Genomic DNA, 23,638 nt, shown 5'->3' on the forward strand with positions numbered 1-23,638 from the left:
AAGGTGAAGCTGTGGGACTGTTTACCGGGTCAAGGTGAAGCTGTGGGACTGTTTACCGGGTCAAGGTGAAGCTGTGGGACTGTTTACCGGGTCAAGGTGAAGCTGTGGGACTGTTTACCGGGTCAAGGTGAAGCTGTGGGACTGTTTACCGGGTCAAGGTGAAGCTGTGGGACTGTTTACCGGGTCAAGGTGAAGCTGTGGGACTGTTTACCGGGTCAAGGTGAAGCTGTGGGACTGTTTACCGGGTCAAGGTGAAGCTGTGGGACTGTTTACCGGGTCAAGGTGAAGCTGTGGGACTGTTTACCGGGTCAAGGTGAAGCTGTGGGACTGTTTACCGGGTCAAGGTGAAGCTGTGGGACTGTTTACCGGGTCAAGGTGAAGCTGTGGGACTGTTTACCGGGTCAAGGTGAAGCTGTGGGACTGTTTACCGGGTCAAGGTGAAGCTGTGGGACTTTTGTCAAGGTGAAGCTGTGGGACTGTTTACCGGGTCAAGGTGAAGCTGTGGGACTGTTTACCGGGTCAAGGTGAAGCTGTGGGACTGTTGTCAAGGTGAAGCTGTGGGACTGTTGTCAAGGTGAAGCTGTGGGACTGTTTACCGGGTCAAGGTGAAGCTGTGGGACTGTTTACCGGGTCAAGGTGAAGCTGTGGGACTGTTTACCGGGTCAAGGTGAAGCTGTGGGACTGTTTACCGGGTCAAGGTGAAGCTGTGGGACTGTTTACCGGGTCAAGGTGAAGCTGTGGGACTGTTTACCGGGTCAAGGTGAAGCTGTGGGACTGTTTACCGGGTCAAGGTGAAGCTGTGGGACTGTTTACCGGGTCAAGGTGAAGCTGTGGGACTGTTTACCGGGTCAAGGTGAAGCTGTGGGACTGTTTACCGGGTCAAGGTGAAGCTGTGGGACTGTTGTCAAGGTGAAGCTGTGGGACTGTTGTCAAGGTGAAGCTGTGGGACTGTTGTCAAGGTGAAGCTGTGGGACTGTTGTCAAGGTGAAGCTGTGGGACTGTTGTCAAGGTGAAGCTGTGGGACTGTTGTCAAGGTGAAGCTGTGGGACTGTGTCTTTGTTTACTGACGTCTTAATGGGTTGTATGATCATGTCGTTTATTTTTTTTATTGACATTAAAATGTGTATTTTTAACGAGAAGGAAGTGACCAGTAAAGAATGCTGCTTATTGTTGCTTTATTACTCAACTTTGTTTTATACAGATTATAATTTGAGTAATATAATCTACATCATGCACTAAAAACAGAAGTTTAAAACTCTTAAACATCCATACAATACTAAAAATACCTTCTCAATTCATGAACAGTAATCCAGAACAGACACTTAAGAAATAGAGCAAGAAGAATAGCATGCAATAATCAAGACCATTTGACAGATTTTTTTTGTTTTTTTTGTTTTAGGTTCTCAAATCAAAACAAATGTTTTTTTGGTCACATACACATATTTAGCAGATGTTATTGCGGGTGTAGCGAAAATGCTTAAGTTCCTAGCTCCAACAGGTGCAGTAATATCCAACAATTCACAACAATACACACACATCTCAGGTTCTCCCAGCGTAGTCCACGCCCCTGTAGTTTGTGGAATGGATGTGGACGCAGTGTTACCAAGGTCTATTCAACATGGTTAAACATTCAGAATGTTTCCCATAGACATAATGGATGCAACTGGTATGATGATTCTCTAATGGTCACGACAGAAGCATCTGTGCTACACAATACATTTGTTTGTGAATGTTCTGTAACTTAAAAAGGGACACTTCAATGTTTTAACCTCATTCATTGTCTCCAGCACCATATCATTGAAAACTATTTTTTTGTTTTGTTCTGTCGTCCCCCCCCCCAAAAAAAATATAAATTGGTGGTGTCCCTTTAATACCCTGTTGTTACTGCTGCTTGCCGTCGCCACGGAGACGTCGGTGACCCCTGATGACCTCGTGTACGGAGTCAGGGTCGTCTAGCGTGCTGAGGTCCCCCAGCTCGTCCGTGTTCCGCTCTACGACCTTCCTCAGGACACGGCGCGTGGTTTTTCCCGAGCGAGTCTTTGGCAGACACCTCACCACCTACCGAGATAAAAGCCCCGTTTGAAAACTTTAAAAGTGTATCTTTCCTTCCTCCCTTCATTAAAAAAAACAAAAACGTTTTGAAATGGAGAGGGTACTACTTTAAGTTTACCAGAACACAGCTTTTTGTTTTTTTTTCTGTTGCAAAACATTTTTTGTTTTGCTACAGTGTGATCTACTTAACACAACCCAGCTGTTTGTGCCTGTCAATGTTATAAGTCATGTTCAGGACAGTCTTGTGACACTTTAGAACATTGTTTATGACCTTTATAAAGTAGGCAAATCAAATGTTAATGGTCACATACACATGGTTAGCAGATGTTAATGGTCACATGGTTAGCAGATGTTAATGGTCACATGGTTAGCAGATGTTAATGGTCACATGGTTAGCAGATGTTAATGGTCACATGGTTAGCAGATGTTAATGGTCACATGGTTAGCAGATGTTAATGGTCACATGGTTAGCAGATGTTAATGGTCACATGGTTAGCAGATGTTAATGGTCACATGGTTAGCAGATGTTAATGGTCACATGGTTAGCAGATGTTAATGGTCACATGGTTAGCAGATGTTAATGGTCACATGGTTAGCAGATGTTAATGGTCACATGGTTAGCAGATGTTAATGGTCACATGGTTAGCAGATGTTAATGGTCACATGGTTAGCAGATGTTAATGGTCACATGGTTAGCAGATGTTAATGGTCACATGGTTAGCAGATGTTAATGGTCACATGGTTAGCAGATGTTAATGGTCACATGGTTAGCAGATGTTAATGGTCACATGGTTAGCAGATGTTAATGGTCACATGGTTAGCAGATGTTAATGGTCACATGGTTAGCAGATGTTAATGGTCACATGGTTAGCAGATGTTAATGGTCACATGGTTAGCAGATGTTAATGGTCACATGGTTAGCAGATGTTAATGGTCACATGGTTAGCAGATGTTAATGGTCACATGGTTAGCAGATGTTAATGGTCACATGGTTAGCAGATGTTAATGGTCACATGGTTAGCAGATGTTAATGGTCACATGGTTAGCAGATGTTAATGGTCACATGGTTAGCAGATGTTAATGGTCACATGGTTAGCAGATGTTAATGGTCACATGGTTAGCAGATGTTAATGGTCACATGGTTAGCAGATGTTAATGGTCACATGGTTAGCAGATGTTAATGGTCACATGGTTAGCAGATGTTAATGGTCACATGGTTAGCAGATGTTAATGGTCACATGGTTAGCAGATGTTAATGGTCACATGGTTAGCAGATGTTAATGGTCACATGGTTAGCAGATGTTAATGGTCACATACACATGGTTAGCAGATGTTAATGGTCACATTCACATGGTTAGCAGATGTTAATGCGAGTGTAGCCAAATGCTTGTGCTTCTAGTTCCGACCATGCAGTAATTTCTAACAAGTAATCTAACAATTTCACATCAACTACCTAATACACACAAATGTAAATGAATTAATAAGAATATGTACATATAAATATATGGATGAGCGATGGCCGTGCGTCATAGGCAAGATGCAGTAGATGGTATAGAGTACAGTATATACATATGAGATGAGTAACGTAGAGTATGTAAACATTATATTAAGTGGCATTGTTTAAAGTGACTAGTGATACATTTATTACATCCAATTATGAATTATTTAAGTGGATTGAGATTTGAGTCAGTATGTTGGCAGCAGCCTCTCAATGTTAGTGATGGCTGTTTAACAGTCTGATGGCCTTGAGATAGAAGCTGTTTTTCAGTCTCTCTGAGGGAAGGTTCAGAGAGTTCAACGATTGAAAGTATCACAAGTGAAACCCCACTAGACTACCAGTATTAGTGGTACTACCTGAATGAAGTCTGGGCAGGCGTTCTTGGCGATGCTCCTGGACACCATCTCTCTGAGCTGCTGAGCTAGAACATCCTCTTGAACCATCACTGCCTTCTTCAACACCACAAACACATACACACCTGGTCAGAGAAAAGGACAGTAGATCACCTATATGGCCGTAAAGGCTGCGTTTACACAGGCAGTCCAATTCTGATCTTTTGCCCAATTATTGGGCAAAAGAAAGGGTGATCTGATTGGTCAAAAGATATCTAGAATATCTGTTTGTTGTTTACTATTGTCTAGCACATGACATGCTACATCATTTGCACAAGGTCACTTAAAGGTTATGTCAAGTTCACGTAGAGTTGTTTGGATCAAGGTGGTGAAATAAAGACGTTAACTGTATATTTGTTCTCGACGGGGTAGGAGAGGGGCGGATTACTTGTAATCTGATTACAAACTGCAGTCAGGTAGGGTAGTGGCGGATTACTTGTAATGATTACAAACTGCAGTCGGGTAGGGGAGGGGCGGATTACTTGTAATCTGATACAAACTGCAGTCGGGTAGGGGGAGGGGCGGATTACTTGTAATCAGTTACGTTACCAGCATAATATTGTAATCAGATTACTTTGGAAAAAGTAGAGGATTACTTATTTAAATTCAGAAAGGATGTTTGCTAAAAAATACATGACACCTTTCTGTTTTCTCAGTGACATTCAATTCAGCACTGACAAAAGGCACAAGTTTAAGTTTGTTTCACCTGAGTGAGTCTGACCACCAATCAGAGACCACTATGATGACACACCAAATGATGACCACCAATCAGAGACCACTATGATGACACCCCAAATGATGACCACCAATCAGAGACCACTATGATGACACACCAAATGATGACCACCAATCAGAGACCACTATGATGACCACCAATCAGGGACCACTATGATGACACACCAGATGATGACCACCAATCAGAGACCACTATGATGGCATACCAAATGATGACCACCAATCAGAGACCACTATGATGGCACACCAAATGATGACCACCAATCAGAGACCACTATGATGTTACACCAAATGTGTTTGAAGGATCCTTTTTTGTCTTCTTCTAATGCCTCTTAAGGGGAAAGTAATCTAAAAGTAACTGAGTCATCAGTCATCAGATTACATTACTGAGTTTGGCTAATCCATAAATTACGTTATGGATGACAATTTTGGACAGGTAACTATTAACTGTAACGGATTACATTTAGAAAGTAACCTAGGCAACCCTGGTTGTTGATACATTTCCTTGAATTAGCCACTAAGAGTGGAGAGTTAAGTGTAAATACAACAGGGTAAAAGTCAATTGGTATAATCATGTAACCATGGTGCACGTCAATGTTCCACGATGTCACTCACCCTCTCCTTTGATGTCATGGGAGTAGCCAATCGCAGCAGACTCAGCCACTCCAGGACACTGGTTCTAGGAGAGAATGCCATGGAATCAGTTCCAACTGTTAATAACGTCGACAAGGACATTTGTACGATAAGCGAAATTTATTACGATAAGCGACATTTATATGATAAGCGACATTTATTACGATAAGCGACATTTATTACGATAAGCGACATTCATACGATAAGCGACATTCATACGATAAGCGACATTGATACGATACGCGACATTGATACGATACGCGACATTGATACGATACGCGACATTGATATGATACGCGACATTTATACGATACGCGACATTTATACGGTATGCTTATCATTTCAGCTGATTTTTGTGTAGACTCGGGTAAAGTCCTGCAATAAGAAGTTATTTTGATAGGAACATTTGGACTCATGAACGTGATCAGTGATGTCGTGGTAGAAAAACAATTGTTGGGTAAACGCTGACCGCCGTTCATGGTAATTATCTGTATTTTATTATGGATCCGCCCAATTAAAGTAATGCTCCTTACACATTCAATGCAGCAGGGGGGGTGGCAGGGTAGCCTAGTGGTTAGAGCGTTGGACTAGCTAGCAGAAGGTTGCAAGTTCAAACCCCCAAGCTGACAAGGTACAAATCTGTTGTTCTGCCACTGAACAGTCAGTTAACCCACTGTTCCTAGGCCGTCATTAAAAATAATAATTTATTCTTAACTGACTTGCCTGGTTAAATAAAGGTAAAATAAATAAAAACTGCTACACCACTGATCAAAGTTATTTTGAGAAGGACATTTGGTCACATCACGATCTTGTCTCAAGAGGACCACAATGGAAATAAGTCCTAGACTTTATAGTGTGTTATCCTCCATTATGTATGGCTTTTTCAAATTTTATGTGTGCTAGTTGATTTTTTTTAAATGGTCAAATTAATAACCTAAACTAAACATGATTATGATCGTACATACCACCACATCCTCTAGTTCCGCAGTCCCAAGCCGGTGACCGCTCACATTGATGACATCATCGAGACGGCCGACGATCTGGTAATAGCCAGAGAGAGAAAGAGAGAGAGTGAGGAGGGAGAGAGAGAGAGGAGGGGAGAGAGGAGGGGAGAGAGAGAGAGGGAGGAGGGGAGAGAGAGAGAGAGGGAGGAGGGGAGAGAGAGAGAGACTAGAGTAAATTCTACAATTAGGGATGGTAGGTTAGTGGAAAATAATAAAGAAGGAAAATATATTTAAAGAAATATATATCTACCCAACAAATATATGGGGGATTGGAAATGATGCAGACAATTACATTGATGGAAGCTACAATCTATCTGCAATTGTTAAAGCTGATCTACAACCCCTAAAAAAATACAATCAATAAATTTAAAAAACTAGAGAAAGTTAAGAGGAGATTAAAGGTTGATGAGGAAAAAGGAGACGGCAAAGAGAACCAGGTTTTTGTAAACAACCAGTTTGTCAGTCTGTCAGCATAATAAACCCGGATCCTTTAGCTACAGATGTCGATGAGAGAATTACGGCCATGTTAAAAGTCAATTAAATGCAATTAGGTTTGACTCTATCCTGCGACCAGGCCATGCTAATCTACTAATCGGCTAATCTACCCTGCTAATCTGGCTGGTGTGGAGCTGGACTGACAGAGGATTGAGTCCAAAATGGCACCCTATTCCCTTTAGAATGCACTACTATGGGCCCTGGTCTAAAGTAGTGCACTACTATGGGCCCTGGTCTAAAGTAGTGCACTACTATGGGCCCTGGTCTAAAGTAGTGCACTACTATGGGCCCTGGTCTAAAGTAGTGCACTACTATGGGCCCTGGTCTAAAGTAGTGCACTACTATGGGCCCTGGTCTAAAGTAGTGCACTACTATGGGCCCTGGTCTAAAGTAGTGCACTACTATGGGCCCTGGTCTAAAGTAGTGCACTACTATGGGCCCTGGTCTAAAGTAGTGCACTACTATGGGCCCTGGTCTAAAGTAGTGCACTACTATGGGCCCTGGTCTAAAGTAGTGCACTACTATGGGCCCTGGTCTAAAGTAGTGCACTACTATGGGCCCTGGTCTAAAGTAGTGCACTACTATGGGCCCTGGTCTAAAGTAGTGCACTACTATGGGCCCTGGTCTAAAGTAGTGCACTACTATGGGCCCTGGTCTAAAGTAGTGCACTACTATGGGCCCTGGTCTAAAGTAGTGCACTACTATGGGCCCTGGTCTAAAGTAGTGCACTACTATGGGCCCTGGTCTAAAGTAGTGCACTACTATGGGCCCTGGTCTAAAGTAGTGCACTACTATGGGCCCTGGTCTAAAGTAGTGCACTACTATGGGCCCTGGTCTAAAGTAGTGCACTACTATGGGTCCTGGTCTAAAGTAGTGCACTACTATGGGTCCTGGTCAGAAGTAGTGCACTACTATGGGCCCTGGTCTAAAGTAGTGCACTACTATGGGCCCTGGTCTAAAGTAGTGCACTACTATGGGCCCTGGTCTAAAGTAGTGCACTACTATGGGCCCTGGTCTAAAGTAGTGCACTACTATGGGCCCTGGTCTAAAGTAGTGCACTACTATGGGCCCTGGTCTAAAGTAGTGCACTACTATGGGCCCTGGTCTAAAGTAGTGCACTACTATGGGCCCTGGTCTAAAGTAGTGCACTACTATGGGCCCTGGTCTAAAGTAGTGCACTACTATGGGCCCTGGTCTAAAGTAGTGCACTACTATGGGTCCTGGTCTGAAGTAGTGCACTACTATGGGTCCTGATCTGAAGTAGTGCATTACTATGGGTCCTGGTCTAAAGTAGTGCACTGTAAAATTAATAGGGTACTATTTGGGAGGTAGCCAGGGTCTCCATAGAACTAGGACACCACAGATTAACATCCCACACAGGGGCAAGGTGCCAGCCAGTCAGCCAACCAGTCAGCCAGCCAGGCAGTCAACTAGCCAGTCAGCTAGCTAGCCAGTCAGCCAGCCAGTCAACTAGCCAATCAGCCAACCCAGTCAGCCAGCCAGTCAACCAACCAGGCAGTCAGCCAGCCAGTCAGCCAACCAGCCATCCAGTCAGCAAGTCAGCCAGCCAGTCAGTCAGCCAACCAGGCAGTCAACTAGCCAGCCAGCCAGGCAGTCAGCCAGGCAGTCAGCCAGCCAGCCAGTCAGCAAGTCAGCCAACCAGTCAGCCAGCCAGTCAGCCGGCCAGGCAGTCAGCCAGTCAATCAACCAGCCAGCCAGTCAGCAAGTCAGTCAGTCAGCCAGTCAAATCTCCTTATTTGCCCCTGTAATGGACTTTTTTTGCACATGGATCAAACTGCCAGCAATTACCAATAATGCAATTTAGTGCTAATTGGAAAATCTGGACATAACGACATAATCCTCTGTTCTGAGGTCAGCCAGCCAGTCAACTAGTCAGGCAGTCAACCAGTCAACTAGTCAGGCAGTCAACTAGTCAGGCAGTCAACTAGTCAGGCAGTCAACTAGTCAGGCAGTCAACTAGTCAGGCAGTCAACTAGTCAGGCAGTCAGCCAGTCAACTAGTCAGGCAGTCAGGCAGTCAACTAGTCAGGCAGTCAGCCAGTCAACTAGTCAGGCAGTCAACTAGTCAGGCAGTCAACTAGTCAGGCAGTCAACTAGTCAGGCAGTCAGCCAGTCAACTAGTCAGGCAGTCAGCCAGTCAACTAGTCAGGCAGTCAGCCAGTTAACTAGTCAGGCAGTCAGCCAGTTAACTAGTCAGGCAGTCAACTAGTCAGCCAGTCAACTAGTCAGCCAGTCAACTAGTCAGGCAGTCAGCCAGTCAACTAGTCAGGCAGTCAGCCAGTCAACTAGTCAGGCAGTCAGCCAGTCAACTAGTCAGGCAGTCAGCCAGTCAACTAGTCAGCCAGTCAGCCAGTCAACTAGTCAGCCAGTCAGCCAGTCAACTAGTCAGCCAGTCAACTAGTCAGCCAGCCATTCAGCCAGCCTCTGTTCTAAGGTAGGGTATTTGGGTCATATATGTGTCCTTAATGCTCCGTGCTAAATTATGCATGTTTAATTATAAATATTAAAGGGGCAGCCTGGGATTGAAACAACAACCACAAATGGCAACACATCATTAATTTAAAAGTCTCAAAATGTATGTACCAATCCCAGATTGCCCCTTTAATATGCCCCTTGTGTGATAATTAACATTATTCCGGTGAATTTATTTTAATTACTCAATGACTGTAATTTGGTGAGATTGAGGACTGAAATATATAAGGTCAACCTGAATTTTTGTTAGATTAGCCTCAAATCAGATATGGCTTTAGAAACATGTTTTTATTGCCCAGCGCTAAACTCATTTAGTGGAAGAACATTGGTTACAGGCCTGTTATTATAGGCTATTTTCCACTGACGTAATGATAGAATTGGTTACAATGCAGCAAACGATATAGCTTTCTATTCAAACAAATGTGTGTGAGGTATTGACCTTAAAAAGAGAAAGTATGGAAAGCTAGCTAATGTACAAAGTCATTGTTGGGGAGCCCTCAGAGCAGGCTAGCTAATGTACAATGTAACTGGTGGGGAGCCCTCAGAGCAGGCTAGCTAATGTACAATGTAACTGGTGGGGAGCCCTCAGAGCAGGATTAGCTAATGTACAATGTAACTGGTGGGGAGCCCTCAGAGCAGGCTTAGCTAATGTACAATGTAACTGGTGGTGAGCCCACAGAGCAGGCTAGCTAATGTACAATGTCACTGGTGGGGAGCCCTCAGAGCAGGCTAGCTAATGTACAATGTCACTGGTGGTGAGCCTCTCGGAGCAGGCTAGCTAATGTACAATGTAACTGGTGGGGAGCCCTCAGAGCAGGCTAGTTAATGTACAATGTCACTGGTGGGGAGCCCTCAGAGCAGGCTAGCTAACGAGCAGCACTCCCCCTACTGTATTACCTCACGCTGAGCAGCACTCCCCCTACTGTATTACCTCACGCCGAGCAGCACTCCCCCTACTGTATTACCTCACGCCGAGCAGCACTCCCCCTACTGTATCACCTCACGCCGAACAGCACTCCCCCTACTGTATTACCTCACGCCGAGCAGCACTCCCCCTACTGTATTATCTCACGCCGAGCAGCACTCCCCCTACTGCATTACCTCACGCCGAGCAGCACTCCCCCTACTGTATCACCTCACGCTGAGCAGCACTCCCCCTACTGTATCACCTCACGCTGAGCTGCACTCCCCCTACTGTATTACCTCACGCTGAGCAGCACTCCCCCTACTGTATTACCTCACGCCGAGCATCACTCCCCCTACTGTATTACCTCACGCCGAGCATCACTCCCCCTACTGTATTACCTCACGCTGCACCTCCCCATTCACTAACCTTCTCCCAGCCAGGACAATGACAACAATAAAGACCAAACAAGATATACACAAAGCAAGCGTTTTACTTCACATTTATCAGCTAGATATGTGAATCATAATAATCTAGCTAGCCAGCTAGTTAAACAGGCAAAAATGACCTAAAACGAATGTTATGCAAGGTTGATATTCATTTTTTTGTGGGTAGCAACCAATTCTTTATGGCTAGCTAGCTAGCCAGTTAGCCCTATTGGCTTACTATGGACTTACAGTACCCATTCACTGAACCGTCTTCCAGCCAGGACAACAATGGCAATAGAGACAAAACAAGATATACACTCAGCAACTGTTTTACATAACTGTCAATTAGCTATACGCGAATCGTAATAATGTAGCTAACCAGATAGGTCATTTTTGACTGTTATTAAACTAAAACTAATAGTATGCAAGACAGATTTTTTTTATTATTTTACCTTTATTTAACCAGGCAAGTCAGTTAAGAACAAATTCTTATTTTCAATGACGGCCTAGGAACAGTGGGTTAACTGCCTGTTCAGGGGCAGATTTGTACCTTGTCAGCTCAGGGATTTGAACTTGGAACCTTCCAGTTACTAGTCCAACGCTCTTAACCACTAGGCTACCCAGCCGCCCCAGTAGCTAGTACTAGTAGCTAGCCAGTTATCCCTATTGGCTTATTATGGGCTTGCTATATACAGTACGTAGGCGGGTAAACATGCCAAAAATAACACATTATGTATTTATTAACGTATCCAGATTAAATACTGTAGTCAGGCAACATACGAGATGTGAATAGGCAACATGTCATTCCGAAGTCTGAGTGTATTTTCTCTCGCTTCGGCTCAAATAATGGCCGCCATTGATTTCAAGAAAATGAGCTTCATTTTTTTTGACATGGTTAAGTCATATTTCTTTGTGAGAAGTGCCTGCCATGCTCTGTTTCGAATACTTTGATTTCCCTCCCGTGCTCAAACTTGCGTGCTTACGCATTTTAAGAAACACCCTGATCTCATACAGTATTCTGCATACAGCACATTCTGTGTAAGAAATTAAGTTGTAGTAAATCTACTATTTTAAGTAGCAAGGTTAAAGGTCAGTCATTACCTGTCTGCCACCAGGTGTCGACCACGGGGCAGCGTCCGTCCCCCACCACCCGATGGTACCACTCCCAAGCTTCTGTGTTGATGGGTTCACCCACTGCAGAGGAAACAGGAAAGGACAGGGTTAACAGCACCACAGGGGAGACAGCACCACGGGGAGACAGCACCCAGGGAGACCGCACCACAGGGAGACAGCACCACAGGGGAGACAGCACCACAGGGGAGACAGCACCACAGGGAGACAGCACCACAGGGTAAACAGCACCACAGGGTAAACAGCACCACAGGGTAGACAGCACCACAGGGTAAACAGCACCACAGGGTAAACAGCACCACAGGGTAAACAGCACCCCGGGGAGACAGCACCACGGGGAGACAGCACCCAGGTAAACAGCACCACGGGGAGACAGCACCACGGGGAGACAGCATCACAGGGTTAACAGTACCCCAGGGAGACAGCACCCCAGGGTTAACAGCACCCCAGGGTTAACAGCACCCCGGGTAAACAGCACCACGGGTAAACAGCACCACGGGGAGACAGCACCACAGGGAGACAGCATCACAGGGTTAACAGTACCCCAGGGAGACAGCACCCCAGGGAGACAGCACCCCAGGGTTAACAGCACCCCGGAGGAGACACCACCACGGGGGAGACAGCACCACAGGGGAGACAGCACCACAGGGGAGACAGCACCACAGGGGAGACAGCACCACAGGGGAGACAGCACCACAGGGGAGACAGCACCACAGGGGAGACAGCACCACAGGGGAGACAGCACCACAGGGGAGACAGCACCACAGGGTTAACAGCACCACAGGGTTAACAGCACCACAGGGTTAACAGCACCACAGGGTTAACAGCACCACAGGGTTAACAGCACCACTAGGGGAGACAGCACCACAGGGGAGACAGCACCACAGGGGAGACAGCACCACAGGGGAGACAGCACCACAGGGGAGACAGCACCACAGGGGAGACAGCACCACAGGGGAGACAGCACCACTAGGGGAGACAGCACCACGGGGGAGACAGCACCACGGGGGAGACAGCACCACGGGGGAGACAGCACCACAGGGGAGACAGCACCCCAGGGGAGACAGCACCCCAGGGTTAACAGCACCCCAGGGTTAACAGCACCCCAGGGTTAACAGCACCACAGGGTTAACAGCACCACAGGGTTAACAGCACCACAGGGTTAACAGCACCACAGGGTTAAACAACCTAGAGGGTTCCATTCCACAGTGAATGGAAATGATAGGAGGAGCCCTCCAGGTTTTAACGCTCCCATGCCTCGGTGTTGGATGGGTTCATGGGGAAGACGACATGAAGAGGACAGGAAGAAGACAGGACATGCTTACGATGTGCTGTCTAGATAATCCCATGCCCCGGCCTGGCACGACACACGTGTTCCATCACATATGTAGACTCTCTTTAGAGGTCAAACCTTTACCCTCGCCTGGCGGCATGACATGCCTTCGTCATGCCTTGTACCGACTGCTGAATCCGTGGCACCCACAGCAAGGCTCATGTACCTACTACAACAGTATCATGTTAACATACCATCAGCACAACACTGCCTGCTGTACTGAAACAGTATACACTACTACTACTACTACTACTACTACTACTACTACTACTACTACTACAACAGTATACTATTACACTGTAGACTGCTGTCTATGGATCATTTACACTGTAGACTGCCGTCTATGGATCCATCACACTGTAGACTGCCGTCTGTGGATCCATCACACTGTAGACTGCCGTCTGTGGATCCATCCCACTGTAGACTGCCGTCTGTGGATCCATCCCACTGTAGACTGCCGTCTGTGGATCCATCCCACTGTAGACTGCCGTCTGTGGATCCATCCCACTGTAGACTGCCGTCTGTGGATCCATCCCACTGTAGACTGCCGTCTGTGGATCCATCCCACTGTAGACTGCCGTCTGTGGATCCATCAGACTGTAGACTGCCGTCTGTGGATCCATCACACTGTAGACTGCCGTCTGTGGATCCATCAGACTGTAGACTGCCGTCTGTGGATCCATCACACTGTAGACTGCCGTCTATGGATCCATCACACTGTAGACTGCCGTCTATGGATCCATCACACTGTAGACTGCCGTCTATGGATCCATCACACTGTAGACTGCCGTCTATGGATCCATCACACTGCCGTCTATGGATCCATCACACTGTAGACTGCCGTCTATGGATCCATCACACTGCCGTCTATGGATCCATCACACTGTAGACTGCCGTCTATGGATCCATCACACTGTAGACTGCCGTCTATGGATCCATCACACTGTAGACTGCCGTCTATGGATCCATCACACTGTAGACTGCCGTCTATGGATCCATCACACTGTAGACTGCCGTCTATGGATCCATCACACTGTAGACTGCCGTCTATGGATCCATCACACTGTAGACTGCCGTCTATGGATCCATCACACTGTAGACTGCCGTCTATGGATCCATCACACTGTAGACTGCCGTCTATGGATCCATCACACTGTAGACTGCCGTCTATGGATCCATCACACTGTAGACTGCCGTCTATGGATCCATCACACTGTAGACTGCCGTCTATGGATCCATCACACTGTAGACTGCCGTCTATGGATCCATCACACTGTAGACTGCTGTCTGTGGATTCATCACACTGGTTTATGATGAGGTTTATGGTATTCAACAGGATATTCTCCTTAGGTTTATGGTATTCTGCGGGATATTCTCTAATATAGGTCTAATCAAATCAAATGTTATTTGTCACGTGTGCCGAATACAATGAATACAACAGGTGTAGACCTTACAGTGAAATGCTTACTTACCAGCCCTTAACCAACAACGCCTTAATACGTTTTTAAGAAGAAAAAGTGTTAAGTAAAAAATATATAAGTAAAACATTTGTTTAAAGTTACAAATAATGAAACAGCAGCAGTCATAAAACAAAGTGTCAAAAACACAACAAAATAAGCTACAAATAACGTGAAAAAACAACAATATCCCAATTGGGTACGGGATCGTAAAACGTCAGCCATCTCCTTCGGCACCATTCTCAACGTAAACAGGAGAAAGAGAGTCCTGCTGTTGTTGTAAGGTTTGACCTACCAGAGCCCAGGGTTTTAGGGAGGAGCGGTTGTAATTCTGCACCCACTCGTCTCCGTATTTCAGCAGCAGCCTGATGGCTGTGGGAGCACCGTAAAACTGATCCCCAGCCTCTCCACCATCTCCCAGTACCTGCCTGTAACATCACCAGATATATGCACATGTGCTGGTGTCGTACTGTCACTCTTAGAAGACAGAAAAGGTTCATTCACAGAACATACAGAGAACTGTTCTAATGTTAACTTATTTTACACATTGCTAGGCAGCACATAAAACCTAATGTTTGGGCCTAAAACTTTTGTTGTGTCTTTACAGGCCTCAATGCTGAACTTTTCACAAGACAGAAATGTTCTCTCAATGACAGAATACTCTTAGAAAAAAAGTTTGGCTGTCCCCATAGGAGAACCCTTCCTGGTTCCCTTACGGTTCCAGGTAGAACTCTTTTGGGTTCCATGTAGAACCATATGTGGAAAGGGCTCTACCTGGAAACCAAACAGGAACCAAAAATGGTTCTTCAAAGGTTTCTCCTATGGGGACAGCCAAAGACCTCTTTTAGGTTCTAGATAGCACCTTTTTCCTAAGAGTGTAGGCTGCCTACTGAATATACGCAAGGGAGTTATATTTATAGCGGAATGGTGAGATCAGATTTAAGTTGTAAACACGTTGAAGTACAGATTGTAAAAAAAACCTTAGTAGTCTATTGTCACCTGGGTTGGGGTATACTGGTGTACTGTCAAATAGAATGGTGGTTTCTCCATTACACAGAGGGCCATAGACGATGTAGCTGTGACCGGTTATCCAGCCGATGTCCGCCACACAGCCAAACACGTCCCCGTCATGGGAGTTGAACACACACTGAAGGAGACGATAGAGGAAAGAGGGTAGGTAAACCGGAGACTCAGGGGTCTTCAACCCACCCAGGTAAACCGGAGACTCAGGGTCCCTCGTCACACTGGATGTTAACATAAAAAAGTCTATATTTTACATCTTATCTTATCATCAGGTGAATGATAATGGAGAAGGATAAGTCATTAACATTTTAAAATGAATAGATTTGGTAGATAGATGTTCATTATTTTGACCTCCCTTAACTTTAATTGGAAGAGGAAGTTCATCTCTAACTTAGCCTATTAACTAGAAAGGTAACTAAGAGCAGCTGTTTAGCTGGTTAAAGGTTAGCCATGTTGGAAAGGTAACTAAGAGCAGCTGTTTAGCTGGTTAAAGGTTAGCCGTGTTGGAAAGGTAACTAAGAGCAGCTGTTTAGCTGGTTAAAGGTTAGCCATGTTGGAAAGGAACGGTAACTAAGAGCAGCTGTTTAGCTGGTTAAAGGTTAGCCATATTGTAAAGGTAACTAAGAGCAGCTGTTTAGCTGGTTAAAGTTTAGCCATGTTGGAAAGGTAACTAAGAGCAGCTGTTTAGCTGGTTAAAGGTTAGCCATGTTGGAACGGTAACTAAGAGCAGCTGTTTAGCTGGTTAAAGGTTAGCCATGTTGGAAAGGTAACTAAGAGCAGCTGTTTAGCTGGTTAAAGGTTAGCCATGTTGGAACAGTAACTAAGAGCAGCTGTTTAGCTGGTTAAAGGTTAGCCATGTTGGAAAGGTAACTAAGAGCAGCTGTTTAGCTGGTTAAAGGTTAGCCATGTTGGAACGGTAACTAAGAGCAGCTGTTTAGCTAGTTAAAGGTTAGCCATGTTGGAAAGGTAACTAAGAGCAGCTGTTTAGCTGGTTAAAGGTTAGCCATGTTGTAAAGGTAACTAAGAGCAGCTGTTTAGCTGGTTAAAGGTTAGCCGTGTTGGAAAGGAAAGGTAACTAAGAGCAGCTGTTTAGCTGGTTAAAGGTTAGCCATGTTGGAAAGGTAACTAAGAGCTGCTGTTTAGCTGGTTAAAGGTTAGCCATGTTGGAAAGGAACGGTAACTAAGAGCAGCTGTTTAGCTGGTTAAAGGTTAGCCATGTTGGAAAGGAAAGGTAACTAAGAGCAGCTGTTTAGCTGGTTAAAGGTTAGCCATGTTGTAAAGGAACGGTAACTAAGAGCAGCTGTTTAGCTGGTTAAAGGTTAGCCATGTTGTAAAGGTAACTAAGAGCAGCTGTTTAGCTGGTTAAAGGTTAGCCATGTTGGAAAGGTAACTAAGAGCTGCTGTTTAGCTGGTTAAAGGTTAGCCATGTTGGAAAGGAAAGGTAACTAAGAGCAGCTGTTTAGCTGGTTAAAGGTTAGCCATGTTGGAAAGGAAAGGAAACTAAGAGCAGCTGTTTAGATGGTTAAAGGTTAGCCATGTTGGAAAGGTAACTAAGAGCAGCTGTTTAGCTGGTTAAAGGTTAGCCATGTTGGAAAGGAAAGGAAACTAAGAGCAGCTGTTTAGATGGTTAAAGGTTAGCCATGTTGTAAAGGAAAGGTAACTAAGAGCAGCTGTTTAGCTGGTTAAAGGTTAGCCATGTTGGAAAGGAAAGGTAACTAAGCGCAGCTGTTTAGCTGGTTAAAGGTTAGCCATGTTGGAAAGGAAAGGTAACTAAGAGCAGCTGTTTAGCTGGTTAAAGGTTAGCCATGTTGTAAAGGAAAGGTAACTAAGAGCAGCTGTTTAGATGGTTAAAGGTTAGGCCATGTGTTGGTAAACATGCACACCAGCCTGGTTCATACAGATGTTTTTTCTTTAGGGTTTACCCTGTGTGTGTGTGTGTGTGTGTGTGTGTGTGTGTGTGTGTGTGTGTGTGTGTGTGTGTGTGTGTGTGTGTGTGTGTGTTTACCAGACCCTCACCCTGTGTGTGAGGGAGGTGTACAGCAGGTAACCAGACCCTCACCCTGTGTGCAAGGGAGGTGTACAGCAGGTAACCAGACCCTCACCCTGTGTGTAAGGGAGGTGTACAGCAGGTAACCAGACCCTCACCCTGTGTGTAAGGGAGGTGTACAGCAAATAACCAGACCCTCACCCTGTGTGTCAGGGCGGTGTACAGCAGGTAACCAGCCTGTGTATGAACCAGACCCTTAGGTTTCCCTGTGCTGCCTGACGTATAGAGCAGGAACAAGACGTCCTCACTGTCCATGGCAACGGGCTCACACACCACATCCTCCTTCATCATCTCCTGTTAAAGGGACAAAGAGTTCAGCCCCGTAGAAACAGTTCAGCCCCGTAGAAACAGAAAACATGTGTTTGATATCATTCCATTCACTCCATTCCAGCCATTACACTCCATTTAGGGGGGCAGGTAGCCTAGTGGTTAGAGCGTTGGGCCAGTAACCGAAAGGTTGCTGGATTGAATCCCCGAGCTGACAAGGTAAAAATCTGTCATTCTGCCCCTGAACAAGGACAGTTCCCCGGTAGGCCATCATTGTAAATAAGAATTTGTTCCTAACTGACTTGCCTTGTAAAAATAGAGGTTCAATTTACATTATTACGAGCCGTTGGTTTAAACCCATAGCCTCCTATATTCAAGTCAAAGTCATGGTCAAGACACAGGTGCATTCACTCAAACAAATTTTACAATCATTTACTAAGCTGCTAGGTTTTCCACAAGGTGATACAGTAAGTGGTGATAAGAAGTGTCAGCAGAACCATTTGACGAGTTGTACAAAGATCCATGGAGCTAATGTATTATTTCTTTCTTCCCATTAAAAAAAATATATATACACTGCTCGAAAAAATAAAGGGAACACTAAAATAACAAATCCTAGTTCTGAATGAAAAATCCAAGTCAATTCATTCAGAACTAGGATTTGTTATTTTAGTGTTCCCTTTATTTTTTTGAGCAGTGTATATATTTATTTTTTTCTTATTAAATACTCTTTTCTTTACATAGTTGAATGTGCTGACAACAAAATCACACAAAAATGATCAATGGAGATCAAATTTATCAACCCATGGAGGTCTGGATTTGGAGTCACACTCAAAATTAAAGTGGAAAACCACACTACATTCAAGCTACCTCTGGCGAGCACATGGAGGGCTGTGCGGCCCGTCAAAGAAATGCCCCCCCACACCATGACTGACCCACCGCCAAACCGGTCATGCTGGAGGATGTTGCAGGCAGCAGAACGTTCTCCACGGCGTCTCCAGACTGTCACATGTGCTCAGTGTGAACCTGCTTTCATCTGTGCAGAGCACAGGGCGTCAGTGGCGAATTTGTAAATCTTGGTGTTCTCTGGCAAATGCCAAACGTCCTGCACTGTGTTGGGCTGTAAGCACAACCCCCACCTGTGGACGTCGGGCCCTCATGCCACCCTCATGGAGTCTGTTTCTGACCCTTTGAGCAGAGACATGCATATGTATGGCCTGCTGGAGGTCATTTTGCAGGGCTCTGGCAGTGCTCCTCCTGCTCCTCCTTGCACAAAGGCGGAGGTAGCGGTCCTGCTGCTGGGTTGTTGCCCTCCTCCACATCTCCTGATGTACTGGCCTGTCTCCTGGTAGTGTCTCCATTCTCTGGACACTACGCTGACAGACACAGCAAACCTTCTTGCCACAGCTCGCAGTGATGTGCCATCCTGGATGAGCTGCACTACCTGATCCACTTGTGTGGGTTGTAGACTCAGTCTCATGCTACCACTAGAGTGAAAGCACCGGCCAGCATTCAAAAGTGACCAAAACATCAGCCAGGAAGCATAGGAACTGAGAAGTGGTCTGTGGTCACCACCTGCAGAACCACTCCTTTATTGGGGGTGTCTTGCTAATTGCCTATAATTTCCAACTGTTGTCTATTCCATTTGCACAACAGCATGTGAAATGTATTGTCAATCAGTGTTGCTTCCTAAGTGGACAGTTTGATTTCACAGAAGTGTGTTTGACTTGGAGTTACATTGTGTTGTTTAAGTGTTCCCTTTATTTTTTTGAGCAGTGTACTATTTTTCACAAGTGATAAAATGATCATGCAATTTAACAAACAGTAAATCATTATTTTTTTAAGTACCTATTGTTTAAATACAAAAAGCAGTTATAAAAACAATTGTAACCGATTATAAACACCAACCTCTTATGAACAGTTATAACCTCACCGGTAAGCTGTGTCTATTGGCTCACTTCCTCCAGTAAGCTGTGTCTATTGGCTCACCTCCTCCAGTAAGCTGTGTCTCTATTGGCTCACCTCCTCCAGCGGAACATCTCTGTCTGTCATGGCAACGGTGTTCTGTTCTCATGGCAACCAGGACCTTCTGGACTGAGGGACAGTTCTGGACGGCCTGGTCCACGGTTCTCTTCAGGTCAACCACCTTGCCTCCCCTCACACCCTGGTTGACCGTGATCACTGTGCTGGACTGGGCTGGAGCAGGGCCAGGTACATTATACAGTCGATACAGAGAGAGATTGGTATAAGGTAATGAAAAATACAGTAACTATTTGTGGTTCCTTCTCTCTTTTCTACACCTCATCAGCCACCTCACCATCTCTAATGCGCTCAGCGAAGTCAAACTTGTCTACATCGTATACATTTATGGAAATAAATTCAGCTTTTTTTTGTATTTTTTGGGTTAGGCATAAGGTTAGCAATGTGGTTAAGGTTAGGTTTAAAATCAGATTTTATGAAGATAAGTTGTAGAAATAAGCAGGGCTTATGACTTAGCAACTTGGCCAGACAGTGACGACCCCTCACCGTCTCTGATGCGATCAGCCAGGGCCTCGGAGCTGAACCCGGCGAAGACCACATTGTGGGCCGCACCTATCCGGGCGCACGCCAACATGGAGGCCACTGCCAGGGGGCAGGGGGGCATGTAGATAGTCACACAGTCCCCCCTCCGCACCCCCTGGCGCTTAAGCACGTTGCCCAGGCGACAGGTCAGCTCCAGTAGCTGTCTGTGGAGAAAAATGTCAATAAAGTTGGGTGATACGAAGGGGAATGAGGGTGTGAGGGGTGATGAGTATGTGTATTTATACAGTCTATCCTTGTATGTAGATTACAGTTGAGATAGGCCTACTCTTTGAGTAGAGATTACAGTAGTTGTGATAGGCCTACTGTTTGTGTATAGATTACAGTAGTTGTGATAGGCCTACTGTTTGTGTATAGATTACAGTAGTTGAGATAGATCTACTCTTTGTGTATAGATTACAGTAGTTGTGATAGGCCTACTGTTTGTGTATAGATTACAGTAGTTGAGATAGATCTACTCTTTGTGTATAGATTACAGTAGATGTGATAGGTCCTACTCTTTGCGATTATATTTTGGTCGTCTCAGTTATACATGAGGTAACCCCACCGAAACATTATTTCAGGAAAGAAATTATCTGAGTGATAACCCGCCATGCACCAGGGAACAACTAAACTACATGGATGTTCATAGTGTAGCAAATTCAGGGGGTAGTCCCGCCCGGGACTCAAACCCAGGTCCAGCGACGGTCAAGCTCACGCCTTAACCGTTGCGTCAAGAAGTCCAAACCTCTTGATGAGGTCGCTTTTGTTGGGTCACAGTCGCTACAAAGACATGGATTTTCTGTTTGAATGATAGTGAATTTAAAGTGTGCTCCCACATGAGATGTTGTATAGTGATTGTGATAGTTCCAGACCTGTAGGTGATCTTGACCTCAGTTCCAGGTTCATCTCTCTCCCAGATCAGAGCCACTCTCTCTGGACAAGTTTGAACGTGACGATCCAAGCAGTTCACTGCACACACACACACACGCATGCACGCACGCACACACACAGACACACACACATATAGGTACTTACGCAGGCACACACACATGCACACATATACAGACAAGCGCACACACATATAGGTACGTACGCAGGCACACACACACACACACACACACACACACACACACACACACAGTAGTGAAAGTCAGTTTCAAACCAGTTCAGCTCTGCTGTTCTTTTCAAACTAAATTAACTTGAGTATTCTGCCAATAGCTTGGTTGTTTCCTGGTAAATACATTGGGATAAACGCTTAGTTCGTTCACAACACAAGAGAGCCTGTGTGTCAATGTGAATGTTCTCATGATATATTCCATCAGTGTCTTCTCCTCCTGACTGAACCCAGTAATTGGTACTGTTTGTATTTATTAAGGATCCCATTAGTTCCCGCCAAGGAAACAACTATTCTTCCTTGAGTCCAGCAACATTGAAGGACGTTACTCTGGGTGATTCTACTGGCAGAGAAATGGAACTGACAGGGGATATAGGACCAACTGGTTGAGGTAGTTACTCTGGGTGACTCTACTGGCAGGGGATATAGGACCAACTGGTTGAGGTAGCTACTCTGGGTGACTCTACTGGCAGGGGATATAGGACCAACTGGTTGAGGTAGCTACTCTGGGTGACTCTACTGGCAGGGGATATAGGACCAACTGGTTGAGGTAGCTACTCTGGGTGACTCTACTGGCAGGGGATATAGGACCAACTGGTTGAGGTAGCTACTCTGGGTGACTCTACTGGCAGGGGATATAGGACCAACTGGTTGAGGTAGCTACTCTGGGTGACTCTACTGGCAGGGGATATAGGACCAACTGGTTGAGGTAGCTACTCTGGGTGACTCTACTGGCAGGGGATATAGGACCAACTGGTTGAGGTAGCTACTCTGGGTGACTCTACTGGCAGGGGATATAGGACCAACTGGTTGAGGTAGCTACTCTGGGTGACTCTACTGGCAGGGGATATAGGACCAACTGGTTGAGGTAGCTACTCTGGGTGACTATACTGGCAGGGGATATAGGACCAACTGGTTGAGGTAGCTACTCTGGGTGACTCTACTGGCAGGGGATATAGGACCAACTGGTTGAGGTAGTTACCCTGGGTGACTCTACTGGTAGAGAAATGGAACTGGCAGGGGATATAGGACCACCTGGAGTACTATATTTACTACAGAATTATTATTTTCAAAATAAAGGTCAAATGTATTTCAACCAATCAAAACAACTCTATGGAGCTTTAGATACAGCTGTAACAAAAACAATTGAAAATATTTCTTACATATTGTATATTTTGTGGAGAAAATGTTATCTTACCAGATACATTGAGTTTTCCACCTTCAAACCATTTTATTTTGCCTTGACTTAAGTCACAGTTCTGAACCGTGTGAAAGGGACTTATCCACGACAGCCTCTGGCGCGCCACTGCGCCCCAAAACTGGTCACTTTCGTTGACGGAGAATTTGTACAGTCCCGAATGATCACTGACACCGTGGAATGCAACTGCCTCCGGCATACATGATGCTATATTGTAGCTTCTGCCCAACTGTCGACAGCATTGAAAAACCCGTCGGTTTAATGATGAAGTGAGAGTCAACAAAGAGCCTCTCCAAAGCGAACACATCATGATACGAAGTTCTTTGTCATAAAGACAGTCTATTCCGAAGAAGATAGATCGTATCCTTTATCCACCAAAATTGTGAAATATTTAAAAGCATTAAAAAGCACATTTAAAATCACATATACATAATGACAACGGGTTTGTGTTTTATCAAACGAAACTTTACGACTCCAGCAAAACTTTTTTGGGGCGAGACATTCGAAGCAGATGCATTTAAAGGGAGGTCGGAGTGCATTGTGGGCCGACAATAAAGGCGCAGAGGTTGGACCAGCCAATGACAACAGATGACTAAAGTGGGGGCATTTCCACCCCAATCAGAAAAAAATGTACTTGATTAGGCTATAGTATAGGTCAGTGGTCACCAACCTTTCCATTTATTTTTTACTCCATTTTCTCCGCAATTTAATGGTATCCAATCTTGTCTCATCGCTGCAACTCCCGTACGAACACGGGAGAGGCGAAGGTCGAGAGCCGTGCATCCTCCGAAACACAACCCAACCAGGCCGCACTGCTTTTTGACGAAGCCTGTTGCACCAACGTGTTGGAGGAAACACCTGGCGACTGTGTCAGCA

At 45.3% G+C, this 23,638-nt stretch overlaps 1 pseudogene; it reads right to left on the reverse strand.

Moving 5' to 3' along the window:
* Positions 1-1,226: 1,226 nt before the first annotated feature.
* On the reverse strand, positions 1,227-23,104 carry LOC135557323 (acetyl-coenzyme A synthetase 2-like, mitochondrial; annotated as a pseudogene).
* Positions 23,105-23,638: the final 534 nt, after the last annotated feature.

The sequence above is a fragment of the Oncorhynchus masou genome, chromosome 16 (assembly GCF_036934945.1).
Source record: "Oncorhynchus masou masou isolate Uvic2021 chromosome 16, UVic_Omas_1.1, whole genome shotgun sequence".
NCBI lineage: Eukaryota > Metazoa > Chordata > Actinopteri > Salmoniformes > Salmonidae > Oncorhynchus > Oncorhynchus masou.